The sequence below is a fragment of the Convolutriloba macropyga genome, chromosome 8, assembly GCF_964194025.1.
Source record: "Convolutriloba macropyga chromosome 8, txConMacr16.3, whole genome shotgun sequence".
Classification (NCBI taxonomy): Eukaryota; Metazoa; Xenacoelomorpha; order Acoela; family Convolutidae; genus Convolutriloba; species Convolutriloba macropyga.
This window is the reverse complement of record NC_134475.1, coordinates 6376631-6385700: the sequence shown is the minus strand read 5'-3', so window position 1 is coordinate 6385700 and position 9070 is coordinate 6376631. Positions and strand designations below refer to the sequence as shown.

Below are 9070 nucleotides of genomic sequence, written 5' to 3'. Positions count from 1 at the left end.
GCAGAACAACTCTAACATATCGTTCTGACAAACAAGAAATTTCCATTTCTCAACATCGCTGGAACGGATATCAGTGGAGTTTTCTTACAAAGATTGATTTGAAAAAAGAGGAGTATAAAAATCTAGTAGATCATCTACCAACACTTCTTTCCTATATAGAAAATTACAAAAAGACTTGCATTATTTTGGACGAAACAACTCAGAGTTAATGAATATTGTTACTCTGGTAAACATTTTCAATTGTTACGGAAGCATACTTTCAATGTTCCCTACGAACGAAAAACGTAAAAACTGTTTTCTCGCAGCGTGTAAAATTTGGGACCGAAATGTCGATTTGGACGAAATTGATCAAAAGTTTCCTCACGGAGGAAGAATTGGATATGGAAACTCTCTTTTGGACTTTTTCTTAGCTAGATCAAAAATTTTTCGTCTACATGCAATTTTACATGATTCTGCTGGAGCTGTGAAAACAACAACAGACGAAGGACCAGGTTATTGTTACATGCTGCCGCAATTACCCAGCTCCTGTCTTCTAGGTCATATAACTGGATTATTCTTTTGTCTCTGCATTAAAGTTTGTCATCCTCATATTTTTAAAATACTAGATTGTTAATCATTTGTCAATTATCTCAGCTAAAAAGAGGATGACTCTCGTTGTGTTTGATATTGAGTGCTTGGAGGGAACAGTTGTCAAGGAGCTGGGAATTTTCAAGGACGGAATTGTGTTAGGATATACATTCCTCCCACCGAATGACTACAAGCCAACATTTCAAGCAAAGTGGAACACAAAGAATTTACATGGAATAAACTGGAATAATGGAAAAGTTGATTACTCAGATCTTCCAACCATAATTCATCAACATTGTTCTCCTACAACCGAATACTTTGCCAAAGGATTGGAGAAATGTAAAATCCTATCCAATTATTTGTGTAAGGATGTGGAAAATTTGGATGATTTTGGATGTCCAAAAGCCTCTAAGTTGATTTCCAACGAAGATACAATCTGGGAATGTAGTAACTACCCCTATGACACAAGAAAACATTGCACTGTGCAGAGAAGAAAGCTTATGCTTATGGAACTTGGGTTCTTAATTTTTTTGACAAAATTTAATATTTGTAAAAATTTTTATATACTTTGATTGTAATGTATCATATTGTCTTTTAATTAATTTTTAAAATCATTTTTTCGCCTACAAAACATAGAAAAGTTGCTTCAAAAATGAGAAAGTTGAACAAATTTTGTCCTAGCGTTACACAGTTATTCTTCATTTCAATTCTGTCGTTTTTCTTAATTTTGAATTTATTCTCCTTTTTTATGCTTTCTGTTATTAATTCCTGTGAAGAGACAGTGTTTTGCCTGTCGCTGTTGTTTGTTTCTTTTTTATGTTTAGAAGCTTATCTCATTTTTTTATTTATTTACATCACAATTCAGTTGAAACATTTTCTCTATCGTCTCAATGATTACGTTTAAATGACTGAGCATACAGATAAAGGATTAAATTTGGGTAATTTTGTCTTTGATGATAATAATCAGGAACGACAATCATGGAAATGTTTTGGACAGACTTGTAATAGGTCTCTAGTCGTTTTTCTGTCCGAATTTTTTGTTATACTCGTAATTCTGGTCTGTTGTATAGTACGAATAACATTGGCTACAACGTGTGAAGAAACAACAGTTTGGATTGCAATCCTTTCTAGTACAGTTGGTTATATTTTACCTTCACCTAAATTATGAACAAGATAATTTCCACAAAAGAACGAATTTTTATTTCATTGGTTGGTCCAAGCGGATCTGGGAAATCTCATCTTATACATGAATGGTTAACAATTGGAACTTTTCAACCAGAGTTCGACAAAATTTACTACTTCTATCAACATTATCAATCTCTTTATGGTTTAATGTCTAAAGATGTTAAAAATATTGAGTTCATAGAAGGAGTTGACTTTGAGTTTATTCAAAACCTCCCAAATAACGGAACAAAGTATCTGTTAATTTTTGACGACTCTTGTGAGGAGATTTCCAGCTCTAAAGATTTCGTTAAAATTGCAACAGCTGGAAGACATAAAGGACTCAGCACAATATACATCAAACACAATTTATTTCATCAGAGTAGATTAGGAAGAGATATAGAGTTACAAAATACTCATATCGTCTTGTTCAAATCTCCTAGAGATGTACTGCAAATAAACACTCTGAGCCAACAGTTGGGATTAGGTTCACAATTAAAAGATTGGTATACCAAAGCAACTTCTATTCCTTATGGTCATTTACTTATTGATTTAACTCCCAAAACAGTCGACTCTCTTCGATTTTGTACAAATAGTGGATCGATTCCTTCAATTTTTTTCCTTCCACAACATAAACAGCAGACCACATTTTTGAGTGATGAGCACACAACATCTCTCTACTCTGACAGCGTTCCAAAGTTATTCCCGGAACTTCAAAAGAACTTACCTAAAAAATTGTCCGAAAGAATTTATTCAGTTCCTAAACGAGTGCATCGTAAACATGCTCAGAGGAGAACTGCAAGATATTCAAAAACGAGACGTAAAAAAGTATCAAGACGAAATTCATCAGCTTATTCTAAAAAGAACTGGAATAAATAAAAGGAGAGCAATTTTAAGTTCAAGGAAAGGAATAGAACTTATATCAATTCTAACTCCGTCTATCATTAACCGTCTTTCTTGAAATGGAACAGTTTGTTTTGATTCCTCAACAGCTTTACGAACAAAAATTCAAATTACATGTGTATAAATTGGACGAGAGTGAGGAAAAAGTTAACTTCGTTCCACAAAATTTAGATTCTCTTCACAAGGACATCACCACTAACACAAAATCATTCAAAAACGAGTCAGTTGTAGATCAAATACTCAAATGTCCTCGAATCAAGCTGTCCCTCAGTGACTCCATTTTACTGGATGGAAGAGATACAAATGTAGCATTTACTGATTTTATTTACGCATTGAAGAGAAAAAATATTGCATTTCCTGATATATATTACACAATACTTGATGCTACAGGGATAAGTCCGAGCAAAATTGTAAACAAGGATGCCAAAAGCAAAGACAGAGGGAGTTGGATCCCTTTCAAAATCTGAAAAAGCGAAACTTCAACGATTATACAAAGAAGGAAAAGCTGTATTTGGATCGGTTAGAAATCTTCAAAAAGCGAGCGGTTTATCAAGAGGCAAGGTTATTTCCTTTCTCCACACTAAAAATTCCTATACAAAATACCGTCAAGCAAATCGACATTTTAGACGATTACCTGCATTTGCAAAGCGGATAAATGAAATTTGGTGTCTTGATTTAGCTTTTATGGACAAATTGTCAGAGTTTAATAACGGAGTAAAGTATCTATTAATCTGCGTTGATGTATTTTCTCGTTTTGTCCGTGTTCAACCAAAGAAATCAAAGTATTCTACAGATGCTGTAGCAGCTTTCAAAAAAATGCTACGAAAAAACAACATCCCACAAAAAGTATGGGTTGATCAAGGAACAGAGTTTGGTGGCGAATTTCGGAAATTTTGTGGAGAAAAGAAAATTAAAATTTATTCAACGAGAAGTGAAACAAAAGCTGCCGTAGCTGAGAGAACTATCAGATCTTTGAAAAACATTATTTATCGCTTCATGGAAGAAAACGGGCATAAGTACCTTGTAAAAATGGGATCTTTCCTAAATACAATGAATAGTAGAGTAAATAGATCTACAGGTAAAGCTCCAAAAGAGGTAAAAAACAAAGACTTTTTATCAATTTTTTACAACAATCCGATCAGACAATACAAAAAACCTCGGTTTAAAGTAGGGGATAAAGTACGAATTTCGAAATACGATATTCCTTTTAGAAAAGGATACAAGTCACAGTTCACGAGTGAAATCTTTGAAATTGTTAAGATTGCTACGTACAAACCTCCAACATACAACCTCAAGGGAGAGCAGGGTGATGAAATACTAGGAAAATTTTATGAACAAGAGCTCTCAAAGTGTATCATTTAGTGATGAACTCTTTTACAGTAGAGCTGGTTTCCAAAGCATCCTTTGATTGTTATCCAAATAATACATTGAGTTCTTTTACCAATTTCCTTCCCGAACAGATTAACCTTGAAGGAGAATGGGAGATGGCAATAACCGAACTATCATATCCATCTTTGTACCAGAATATTACAGATGGAAAATTTTTCTATCTAGATGCTGCAACTCCAGATACAAAACCTTCCGATTATTATACAATTGATGCAGGACTATATCCATCAATATCTGATATTGTGAACGAAATGAACAAACAAATTCAGGAAAGAGAAAAGTATGAGAAAACCCCAATCAAATTAAAAGTCAACAGAATTACACAGAGAATATCCCTAAGCCTTCCTAATGAAAACTCGTTACTAACTATCTTCAGTACTGATCTCTGTCACGTATTTGGGTGTGAGGAAGCTGTTTACGGAATGGGTGTTTTTATGAGTGGTGCTGGACCACATTTTCCTAAATTTCCCTATGATATTGTTCGAATTCATACTCTCATGATATACAGCGATATTGTTGAATACAATATTGTAGGTGATACAAAAGCCGCGCTTTTGAGATGTATTCCGTTTATTTCTAAAATTAAGAATGGAGACATAATATCTACTGGACAATATATGAATTATCAAAACTTCCCAAATCTACAATTTAAAAAAATTCTTAAAAATTCTTTCCACAGCATTAAACTTGAGCTCCGCGACTCATACGGTGAAAAAGTTCCCTTCAATTCAGTAGGTGTAACAAGAGCTGTATTGATGTTCAGAAGAGCTTCAGACAATCATTTTTAAAATTAAGTTTACAAAAAATGGTTGCAGACAGTGATTTACCGTATTTTCGTGGTTATTCAAGACAAAGGGGAAGAGGATTTGGAGCTTTAGCACAAACAATTGGGAGAACTGCAATTCCTTTTTTGAGACGATATGTTGTACCAGCAGCTAAAAGAGTTGGTGCTGACTTGATTGAATTAGCTGCGCCAGAAATCGGAAATGTATTAGCTGGAAGGAAAAAGTTCAAATCTGCAGCCACAGATGTTGGAAAGAAAACTTTACGTAAACAACTAGGAGGAGGAAAACCTAGAAAACGACGTATTATTCGAAAACGCTCGCCAAAAATCAGTCGACGTCGTCGAACTAGGAGGGATATTTTTACCAAACTAAAATGAATACCAGATCAACAAATGACAGTAATTTCCGTTATGGACACTTTACAAATTCTTGCGTGGAGATTTTTGACAAAATTCCGGTTTTGGAACCAATTGAATCATCCCATATTCAAGAAGTTTATCCCAGCACTTCATTGGATGAAAGCAGCATTGAATTTGAATTTGAAACAGATAGAAGTATTTATCTCGATATGAGAGATATTCATTTACAAATTAAAGTTGGATTACAAAAGGGAAGATTATTTGACGATTTCATGAAAAAAGAGGAGCATGGAAAACCAGATATGGGTATGACTTTCACTGATGATGATTTACAATATTTGACTCATGTCAACAACTTGTTACACTCTCTTTTCTCCAACTGCGAAGTGTATTTAAACAATCAACAAGTGTACAACTCTAACGGACTCTATGGCCACAAAGCTCTGATATCCAATGAATTCAATGCTTCTACAATGAATAATGAAGGAATTTTGGCTTGTCATGGATACGAATTTGAGAAAGATCCTAGTGATTATGAAAAAAGTCCGTTCATAGATAGGGAAGAAGAGCTTTTGTTGAAAGATGGGGTTACCTTATATGGTAAACTTGCAATCGACTTATTTCAATGTGAAAAATTATTACTTCCAAATACAAAAATTAGACTCAAATTGATTCGAGCGAGACCAAATTTTTACATGATTTCCTACAATCCACATGTTTCCCTTAGAGTTCTTGACTGTTCACCTTTTACGAGACGTGTTGTCGTTAATGAGGTCTATCACCAGACAATCAAGTATAAACTAACACATCAACCAGCTTGCTATAATTTTATGGAGACAATTGCGCGAACATTTATTATTCCTTCTGGACAAAATCAATTTATTCAGGAAAATGTTTTCAATAATGCCCCAATCAGACGAATTGCAATAGCAATGAACACTAATTCAGCATTCACCGGACATTTTCAAGAAAATCCTTTTCATTATCGAAAGTTTGGACTGCGGGAGCTGAGAATTGTTCGAGGGGGGAGAGTTGTTGTCTCAATTGATAGAACCAACAATTGTAGAGCTTATGTTACAACAATGAAGGCAATGAACTTCAACGAAGAAATTCCTGCGTTACCGAATGATTTCTTCACAGATCATTATGTGCTTGTATTCGATCTCACATCACTCCAAGATGCTGGTGAAAATGTTCATTATCCTGAACTCAGTGGGGAAAGTCTTCGTTTAGAAATGTTCTTTGAACGTCCGCTAACCAATGTTACCGAGTTAATTGTTCTCGGAGAACGAATCTCAACAGTTAAAATTGATCAGTTTGGAACAGTTGCTAAGAATGTCTGAAGAACTCTGCATTAATCAAGATTTTTTAATTTTCTTCTCAATTTTTTATGGTTTTTATATTATTGCCTTCTGCGTTGGAACATTTGTTGGATATGTACTTTCATCGCCCAGTTGCAACCCTTTCCACACTATAATATCAAGATAGGGAATGGATGAAAATTGGGGTAGACCTACTCCAAACTTATATGTATACCTTATTTGTGCAGTATTCCTGGGACTTTTAATCATCATTATTATCTTTCATCCCGATGTCACAGGTAATAGTGAAGACAGAGTAAGTGAATCTACAGGAGGTCTGATACGTAAAATTCCCCAATCTAAAGATTGTTGCTTTATTGAAAAGAACGAATCATTTCAACTTGATTGTAATGTGAGAAATCCCTGTTCAAACGGAGCTTGCGAATTGAAACAGAAGATTATTTGTCATGGATAATCAATCTCTTCAACAAATTATTGAACGCATTCCTGAGCTAAAATTCAAATACATTGGATCGTTTCCAGCAGATTTCATTCCAAATTTACCCAACTTCAGCTTTGCAATCATTAACACTGCTTCGAGTAAAGAAGTCGGTGAACATTGGATATTGATTGCTCGACTAAACAGAAGTTACTATTATGCGGATTCTCTGGCTCGATCAGTAACACATTACAAATTTTTAGGTAAAAAGTACCAAAAAATAATACATCGACCACTTCAGAAGACGCAAAATTTGTGTGGATTCTACGCAATTTTTGCAGCATTTCAACTATTTAAGTTTTTCCAAACCAACTTGAACAATATTCATGATGTACACGTGTTAAATTTTATAAGTAACTATATGTAGTAGTGTTCATTTTGGTATTTAGTAAGCTGAAGTTAATAAAGTCGATAGTATATGTTTCTCGTAACTGTTTCTCGTGAGTTTTCTAAACTTTTTTATCGAACTTTATTAACCACTCGGCTAAGTGTACCTTGATGTTCATTGAATTTTATACAATTTATTGTAAATGATTGAGTAATTTTGTATTTTGATGCTCATAATTTGTACTGTGTCTGTCATTTTATACTATTTTAATTCGTTTTTTTCTTTTATTTAACATCTTTTTTCAAATAATGTACAAAAAATAATGCATATATGCATGTAATTAGCAAGATGGCGCAGTGGGAGCGCGCTGGGCCCATAACCCAGAGGACGGTAGATCAAAACTACCTCTTGCTATCTTGACTTTTTCCAATTAATGAGCGCGCAAAAGACATTTGTTACACAATTGATTCAAACAATTAGGGGAACAATCTTTGCAATTGACCTAAAATTTGTAAACAAAAATTCAACATGTCACATAATTACCCCTCAGATAACTAGGGTAATTGAAAACCCCCACCGATTAATTTCACAATTTAATAACATAAAATTTGTAAACAAAATTCAACCTGTCACATAATTACCCCTCACATAATTACAGCAATTAATTACCCACGCCAATTCTATTGTTCTCACGTAATCACTTAATAACTACACAAACATTGATATTTTCCCCTCAAAATTTCAGCCTATCAGGAGCGTCTCCGAACCTACCCCCCACATTTGCACCGACTATACTACTAGAAAATGTACATGCACAAATACATACACAAAACCTATACCCTATCTTAATACATGGCGGCACCTAATCAATACATGTCCGCGGCTATAACTAATCTCAATACATGTCGGCGGCTATTACTAATCTTAATACATGTCGGCACATATAACTAATCTTAATACATGTCGCCGGCTATAACTAATCTTAATACATGGCGGCGGCTATTACTAATCTTAATACATGTCGGCGGCTATTACTAATCTTAATACATGTCGCCGGCTATAACTAATCTTAATACATGGCGGCTATACCCTATCTTAATACATTAACGCCGCTATACCTAATCTTAATACATGCTAATTCATTCCCTATCTTAATACGTTAGGGAGGTCCCAAATCCCGAAAAATACGCTATACCCTATCTTAATACATGGGGGACCTCACCCCCCCCCCGGGGAGTGTAGCTCACTATATTACTACTTTTGAGACAAATAAAAGAGCAGTACCAACATCTGATAAAGCGTTTGTCAAAGGAAAAAAACTGCATCGTACTCGATCTTCAACAAAAAAACACCAATCAGGGAACAGATCTTAAATACTTGATAACCTATTTAAAATATTGGGATTTGCCGTTCCATTTATCTATTTTTGAAAAAAAAATTAATTGCTCCGAAATAAGACCCGCCAAAACTAAAACAAATGGCAGCAATGACCCGTCTTGTGTTTGATGCAATGGATTGAAGACAAATTTTGACAGCGTACAAGTCCTAGTCAATCGCTCTCTGCAAAACAGTGTCCGAATTCGCCATCATAATAGCTACCAAAAAACTAAATTTATTTAGTTTCGATAAGTCTTGTTATCTGATTGCATTAGATAAATGCACTGGGGTTCGATAAATTGGCATTGGCGAAGTCCGAAAACAAATTATGGTTAGAATATGTTGATGTGCGTTATTGAGATATTCAATTCATTGGGCAAAACGTTCAGATGAGCCTTTGG

General features: G+C 34.6%; 1 non-coding gene across 1 annotated transcript; it reads left to right on the top strand.

Annotated features, from left to right (window-relative positions):
• The first annotated feature begins 7634 nt into the window (after positions 1-7634).
• On the top strand, positions 7635-7706 carry Trnam-cau (transfer RNA methionine (anticodon CAU)). Its single transcript has one exon. It is a non-coding gene; the product is annotated as a tRNA-Met (tRNA).
• The last annotated feature ends 1364 nt before the right edge of the window (positions 7707-9070 follow it).